Raw genomic sequence first — 8,116 nt, 5'->3', positions numbered from 1 at the left:
TTTTTCCTGTTATACCCACAGTATTTATTACTCATTTCAAATCATTTTCTTAAATCCAATAAAATATGCATCAATTAATATGGATATCATGGTAAATTATGCACTTCATTTATTATTTCTTAAGGGACGTGAAAAATCAAAATGTGCCAAGTAAAAGTGAACGGAGGAAGTATGTTGTATTGATTGGGTCAATATCAATATTAGGTGCAGAGAAATATTTACTTTTGAGGGTAGTAAAAGTGAGGGTGAGGAGGAGTGTATCTATTTTTGAGAACCAGTTCGGATTTATGTCGGGTCGTTCAACTACGAAATTCATTCATCTTGTAAGGAGATTGGTAGAGCAGTATAGGAAAATGAAGAAGGACTTGCATATTGACTTGGAGAAAGCATACGGCAAAGTCTTAAGAGAGGTTCTATGAAGGTGTTTGGAGGCTAAAGGTGTGCCGGTAGCTTACATTAGGGTGATTAATGACATGTATGATAGAGCTAAGACCAAGGCAAGAACAGTCGGTGGGACTCAGAACACTTTTCCATTGTGATGGGGTTGCACCAAGGATCAACCCTTAGTCCGTTTTTATTTTCTTTGACGATGGATGCACTAACGCGGCACATTCAAGGGGAGGTGCCATGGTGTATGTTATTTACAGATGACATAGTTCTGATTGACGAGACGCGAGACAGTGTTAACGAAAGGCTGGTGGTGTGAAGACAAACCCTAGAGTCTAAAGGTTTCAAGTTGAGCAGGACGTGATTCAGGAAGCGGATATGGATGTAAATCTTGATACACAAGTCATCCCCAAGAGAGAAAATTTCAAGTATTTTGGGTCAGTTATACAAAGAAATGGAGTGATTGATAAGCATGTCACACACCGTATCGGAGCAGGGTGGATAAATGGATGCTCGCATCTGGTGTCTTATGCGATACACGGGCGACTCGACATAATATGGGGCCTAAGGCGAAAATAGAAAGTGAGGCCTTAAATTTTTTTAATTACTTTTTTTTTTACTTTTATAATTTATCGAAATCTAAAGAAGTTATAATCAGTTTTAATTATTGCCAATGTCTAACCAATTTATTTAATCTCTCGTGTTATCATGTTGAAATTTATTGATTTAGTTTTTAAAAAAATTTCAACCGAGGCAACTGATATAGTAATTGTTAACGACAATTGAGTTAACACTTTTTACCTGATTGAGTTTGCCAATTAGAGTATTATTCTACTTATACAGTTTCTCTTAACACTTTTAATTTTAAATATAAGTTGAAATAAATAATACTATAATAACTACTATGTTTCAAGAGTAATTCAATGTTAAGGATAAATTTTAATAGTTACTTATCAAAGTAGTTTGAAACTTGTCTAAAAAGGCACTCAAGAAATCAAGAAAAAAAATGTTCTAAAACTAACATCGTAAGAAGATCAATTTAAGTTGGGACGGATTAAAGTCAGAAAATAACTAGTAATTACAATTTAAGATGTGTAAAACTTTAGCTATAACTATTTTACCAAATGATTTAAAATTCTATCAATAGTGCATAATGTAATATTATTTATAGATTTTGGGGTCCTAAGTATTTTGGGGGCCTAAGGCCATTGTCTTAGTGGCCTTAGGCTCCACCCGGCCCTGATAAGATAAGAATATGCTACTAAAATTTAAAGTAAGTTCTATAAAGTAGTGAATAAACAGACTATATTATATGGGCAGAGTGTTGGCCAGTCAAGATCTCTCATGTTTAGAAGATGGAAGTAGCCGAAATGAGGATGTTGAGATGGATATGCGGGCATACCAGATTAGATAAGATTAGGAATGAAGTTATTCAAGAAAAGGTGAGAGTGGCCCCTGTGGAGGATAAGATGCGGGAGGCGAGACTGAAATGGTTCGGATATGTGAAGAACGGAAGAGCAACCCCAGTTAGGAGGTGTGAAAGGTTGACTTTGGTGTGTAGGAGGAGAGGTAGACCTAAGAAGTATTAGAGAGGGGTGATTAGGCAGGCACGACACAAATTCTGCTTACCGAGGACATGACCCTTGATAGGAGGTGTAGAGGTCAAGGATTAGAACAGAGGGTTATTGGTAGTCGAGCGATTCTCCTTTTTGTCCCCTTACCGGTAGTATTAGTGTTAGTATGGTATATTTGATTCTTAAATTGTTATTACTACTTACTGTTTGATTGTTATATTTCGTTTCGATTTTCATAATATCTTATTGTTGTTACGGTTTGTTGCCACTACTTTGTTTCTTATTTTCTTTCGCCGAGGGTTTATTGGAAATAGCCTCTTTGCCCTCTCAGGGTAAGGGTAAGCCTTACGATACATTACGCCCTCCCCAGATATCACTTGTAGAAAATTACTGAGTTTGTTGTTGTTGAGTAGTAGTTTAATTATTAAAAATTGAACTCCTGAAACTACAGTATAAACTGTGAATTATGATATTTAGTCACGAACAATCTCTTTAGTCATTTTAGAGGCATATTTCAAAATTTGAGCAAGGAAACTTTAGAAAAAACCAAAGATTGTCATGCCATTTCTTTTTCCCACTTTATCTCTTTTGATCTCGAGATAATAAAGTAATAATAATTGCTATAAGGAGCTTCCCGTCCACCCTCACCCCTCATTTCTGTCCCCACTTTCTTTAGTAGGCGTTTGGATATAAGAATTGTAAAATTCCAAAAAAATTAAAAAAACTTCAAGTAAAAATGGTATTTGAAAATTAGAATTGTGTTTGGACATGAATATAATTTTGAGTTGTTTTTGAAGTTTTGTGAGTGATCTGAGTGAAAATTTTGAAAAAAAGTTTTTTGGAATTTTTTAAATTTTCGAAAAATTCCAAAATGCATTGTCAAGTGAAAATTGAAAAATTTATGATCAAACGCTGATTTCGGAAAAAAGTAAAAATTTTTCGAAAAAAGTAAAAATTTCTTATGTCCAAACGGACTCTTAATCTGTTAGAAAAGTTATATCCCTTCCCTTGGGATTTGGTCTGTCACTTTTTCATTTCCGATTGATGAATATATTGCAGCATGCATATGTTAAACGGTTTCCCTAAGTTCACCGTTCAAAAGTTTTCGTGGTCGGCGTATTTATAACTGGGGATGAGCTCTGACCTTTTTTTTTTTTTTCTCTGTTCCAGTATATGACATCCATAAGTTTGATTCACTATCAGTTCATTCAAATAAATAATTCTACTACAGTATGCGAGTAAAATACGTTATGATAAATGACCGCTTAAGAGAATGACACGTGAAACTTAAGGCGGGCAGAGTTAGAACTGAAGACAGTTATCCCGTTTGTCACCGAAAAGAATGACACTCGTAAAGATGCAACAAATACCCTCCAATCGGTAGCATTTAATAGAGAATATTCCACAACATTTAGTGCGTTGTCCGTTACAGAGAATTTGTCATTAATGCTCACCGTTACACCTTCATCAATGGCCATCATAATTGACATTAAAGAAGGGCACGATCCTAGGACCTTGTTCCCTAGGCGTAACTATAAATAGTGAGCTGCTATCATTGTAAAAAACACGATTTTTCTGGCAAATTTACGCTATAATCGATCAAAAGCTTTACATAATTTTACTTTCTTGTTCCTTGTTTTCAACATTGTTGAGCCCGGAAGTTCTGCCCTCGGAATTACTATTTTTCGTGATTTTACCTTCATTTCAAGGCTAAGTACTGCGCATTTCTTTAATTATTTCATTATTGTAGGATCAAATTAATTCACTTGTCTAAACCACGTATAAATTTGACTGTACCCTTTTACGGGTAAACAGTTTGGCATCCACCGTGGGGACTAGACAGCCATGTAATTAAGTTGATCATTGCCTCTTTTACTAACGTGTTTTGATTATTTGTCTTAGCAAAAAATCATAAGAAATGACAGATAATGGTGTTAACAACACACACAATCCTGAGGTTCAAGGAGACCAGCCTCATCTCGAGGATTCAATCAGTGACACCCACAATGAGAGGAACGATGCCACGCCGGTACGACCGGCAGTACCCACGACATGTTCGGGAGGCAACTCCCGATGACGCTGAAGAGGAGCATATTGTTGATGCGGTAAGGGTCCTACAAGAGCAACAAACGATCATTCTAGGTCACCTCACATGACTGGATAAGGTTATGACGGAGTTGAAGCATGCGTTATCGGGGGATTCCAATAAGGTGAATAAACGAGGTCCAGTTCCTCCTGGCGCTCCCGCAAATCAAACAACACAGAGGGTTGACAAACCTCCCCCAAGGGGTGAGGTTGGTTTCGATGGGGCTGGGGGGAACGGATCCGGCCCCAGTAATTAAAATGATCCCTTCAAGAATGAACTCTTACGATTTATAAGAGAAGTGAACGTTCGCATGGACCAAATCCTGGGTGCACCATTGGTACTGAAAGGTCCTGATTCAAAGAAGTATACTCAGTTGCCATACAAACCAAGCGCGACATCAGAATTAATCCCGAAGCGGTTTAAAATGCCCGACGTGCCAAAGTATGATGGAACTTTAGACCTTGAGGAGCATATTACCACCTATACAACGGCGGCGAAGGGGAATGATTTAGCTCCTCACGAGATTGAATCTGTTTTGCTGAAAAAGTTCAGAGAGACTCTCAAGAGGGGAGCCTTGACGTGGTATTCGCTGTTACCCGAGCATTCCATAGATTACTTTTAGATGCTCGGGGATTCTTTTATTAAGGCTCATGTCGGGGCCAGAAAGGTGCATGCCCGAAAGGCCGACATATTCAGAATTGCACAAGGAATCCGAGTTGCTGCGAGAATTCGTTACCCGATTCCAAAAGAAGAGGATGTTGCTCCTGGCTATTCCAGATGAATGGGCGGCTGAAGCATTCACCTAGGATCTGAATCTGAGAAGTTCAGACGCTTCCCGGAAACTGAAGGAAAGCTTAGTGCTTCCCAGACGCTTCCCGGATCCCAACTTGTGGTATGAATACCACGGGACGAATGGTCACCGGACTGGGGACTACCGACATCTCCGGGAAGAAGTGGCGACACTATTGAAGAATGGGCATCTTAGAGAATTCTTAAGTGACCGGGCCAAGAATAACTATGGTCGCAACCGAGATAACGCGAAACCCTCGAAAGCAGGAGAAGATCCCCCGCGCCAGACAATCAACATGATCTTCGGGGGGAACGAGATCAATGGGGTTACCTTTTCGGCAATAAAAAAGACGAAAGTATCAATAACCTATAGCAAGAGACTTCGGGAAGTTGCTGAAGACTATATCACTTTTGCGGAGGAGAACACAGACGAATTGTTACTACCGCACAACGAAGCATTGGTAATTTCTTTAAATGTGCTAGACTTTAAAATCAAACATGTTCTAGTAGATCCAGAAAGTTCGGCCAATATCATACAATGGAGAGTATTAGAGCAAGCTAAACTCACCAGAAGCATCATTCTGGCCACGAAACTCCTCGTCGAATTCAACCTCGCGGGTGTGACAACCCGAGGAGAGCTTTTGTTGCTCAGAATGCTGAAGGAGTGATGATAACGAATTTTTTTGAAGTGGTGGATGGTGATATGGGATATAATATTATTCTGGGACCACCATGGTTGCACGAGATGAGAGCTATACCGTCAGCATATCATCAGTTGCTGAAATTTCCAACGCCCAAAGGAATTAAACAGATAAGGGGCGACCAACCGGAGACAAGGGATATGAATGCGATTTCGGTCTCCAATAGCAAAGGGCAGGAGCACGCGACATAGCAACTACAGGAACCGGCGCCCTCTCCCGAATCAAATGAAGTTGGTCCGAGGGTAGAGGCGTCGGAATCTTATCAGGTGCCAAGATATTTCTAGGTACCAGAAGAGACGAATGCAACAAAATCCACGGCGTAGGATATCAAGCAAGTTGCATTGTTTGAAAAGTTCTTAGAAAGGAAATTCCACTTGGGGACAGGACTACATCCCGAGCTCAGGTTTGGCTTTATTGAATTTCTTAAATTTAATATCGATTGTTTTGCGTAGTCACATGCGGACATGATATGTATCCCAACAGAGGTGGCTGAACACAAGCTAAGTTTGGATCCCGACATCCCTACGGTAAGACAAAAGAAGCTCCCTATTGCAGAGGCCAGGAATAAATTCGTCAAAGAAGAGATAACTCGCTTACTTGATATCGATTCTATCCGAGAGGTAAAGTATCCAGACTGGCTAGCTAATATAGTATTAGTTCCTAAGAAGAACAATAAATTTTGCATTTGTGTAGATTATAAGGACTTGAATAAGGCGTGCCCGAAAGACTCGTTCCCACTGCCAAACATCGATCAAATGATTGATGCGACGACCAGAAATAAGTTAATGAGTTTCCTTGATGCTTATTCTAGGTACAACCAAATTAAGATGAACCCGGAGGATCAGGAAAAGACTTTGTTTATAACAAATTTCGGCACATATTGCTATACTGTGATGCCCTTCGGGTTGAAGAATGTTGTTGCCACTTATCAGCGGTTCGTAAACAAGATGTTTGAAAAACAAAAAGGGAAATCTATGGAAGTTTATATAGACGATATGCTCGTTAAGTATTTGAATGCAGGTGACCACCTTAAGCATTTGCAAGAAACTTTTGACATCCTAAGAAAGCATAACATGGAGCTTAACCCTAAGAAGTGCGCGTTCGGGGTCAGCTCCGACAAGTTCCTAGGATTTCTGGTATCGCAAAGAGGGATTGAGTTAAACCCCGATAAGATCACGGCCATCGAAGACATCCCGGACCAGATGTCAAGCGTGAAAGAAGTCTAAAGGCTTACGGGGAGATTGGCCGCTTTGAGCAGGTTCATTTCCCGGTCATCAGAGAAATGCCACCGTTTCTTCGCACTACTCAAAAAGACAAAAAACTTCGAATGGACCCCGGAATGTCAGCAGGATTTGAGAGATTTAAAAAGGTACTTGTCAAGCCCTTCGTTACTTTCGAAACCAAAGGAAGGTGAAACAATGTTGGTCTACCTCGCAGTCTGGGAAATAGCTGTAAGTGCAGTTTTAGTCCGTGAAGACGAAGGTACGCAATCTTCCATTTATTACAATAGTAAAATTTTAACGGGAGCAGAAACTCACTACCCGTATTTGGAGAAGCTGGCCTTATCTCTTGTAGTCACCGCTCGAAAGCTGAGGCCCTACTTCCAATGTCACCCGATAGTTGTGGTGACCATATTTCCCCTGCGGAACATCATTCACAAACCTGAACTCTCGAGTAGGTTGGCCAAATAGGCCGTCGAAATGAGTGAATTCGACATAGAATATAAACCAAGGACTATGATTAAGTCACAAGTCTTGGCTGACTTTGTGGTCGATTTCAGTCTGGGATTGCTGCCTCTAGCAACCAATGAGGCAGTAATGGTGTCAGAATCGATATCAGGAGTTTGGACCTTATTTACGGACAGAGCCTCCAACATAAAAGGTTTCGGGCTTAGCATAGTATTAATCACGCCTTCGGGAGAAATCCTAAGGCAAGCCATCAGAACGGTCCTTTTAACTAACAATGAAGCAGAGTATGAGGTTTTGATTGCAGGACTCGAACTGGTCCAAAGACTAGATTCCGAGGTCATAGAAACCAAGTGAGCCTCACAGCTGGTGGTAAATCAGGTCTCTAGGATCTTCAAAACCATAGAGAAGCGCATGCAACAATACGTGGTGAAGGTCTAGGTTCTGCTGGCTCGATATCGGGAGTGGTCGATTACTCATATCCCGAGGGAAGAAAATGCAGAAGCGGATGCACTGGTTAAGCTCCGTTCATCAACAGAAATGAAGGGAGCAAAGTCCGGGACGGTAGTACAACTGATGCACTCAGTCCTGGATGTAGATAGCTACTACGAGGTAAATACTACTAATTTGGTCTGGGACTGGAGGAATGAGATCATCGATTATCTCGAGCACGGAAAATTGCTTGAAGATTCGAAGGCATCCCGGGCGTTGCGTGTCAAAGCAACACGGTATAGCTTCAAAGAAGGCCAATTGTACAGAAAATCTTTCCAAGGCCCGCTGCCTGATGTTTGGGAGCATCCAGAGCTGATTACATTATACGAGAAGTCCACGAAGGGATATGCAGGACCCATTTGGGTGCAAATTCTTTAGTGCTAAAACTGGTAAGGGCAGGAT

This window comes from Nicotiana tabacum, chromosome 22, assembly GCF_000715075.1.
Source record: "Nicotiana tabacum cultivar K326 chromosome 22, ASM71507v2, whole genome shotgun sequence".
In the NCBI taxonomy this organism is placed as follows: Eukaryota; Viridiplantae; Streptophyta; class Magnoliopsida; order Solanales; family Solanaceae; genus Nicotiana; species Nicotiana tabacum.
This window is presented reverse-complemented; position numbering follows the sequence as displayed.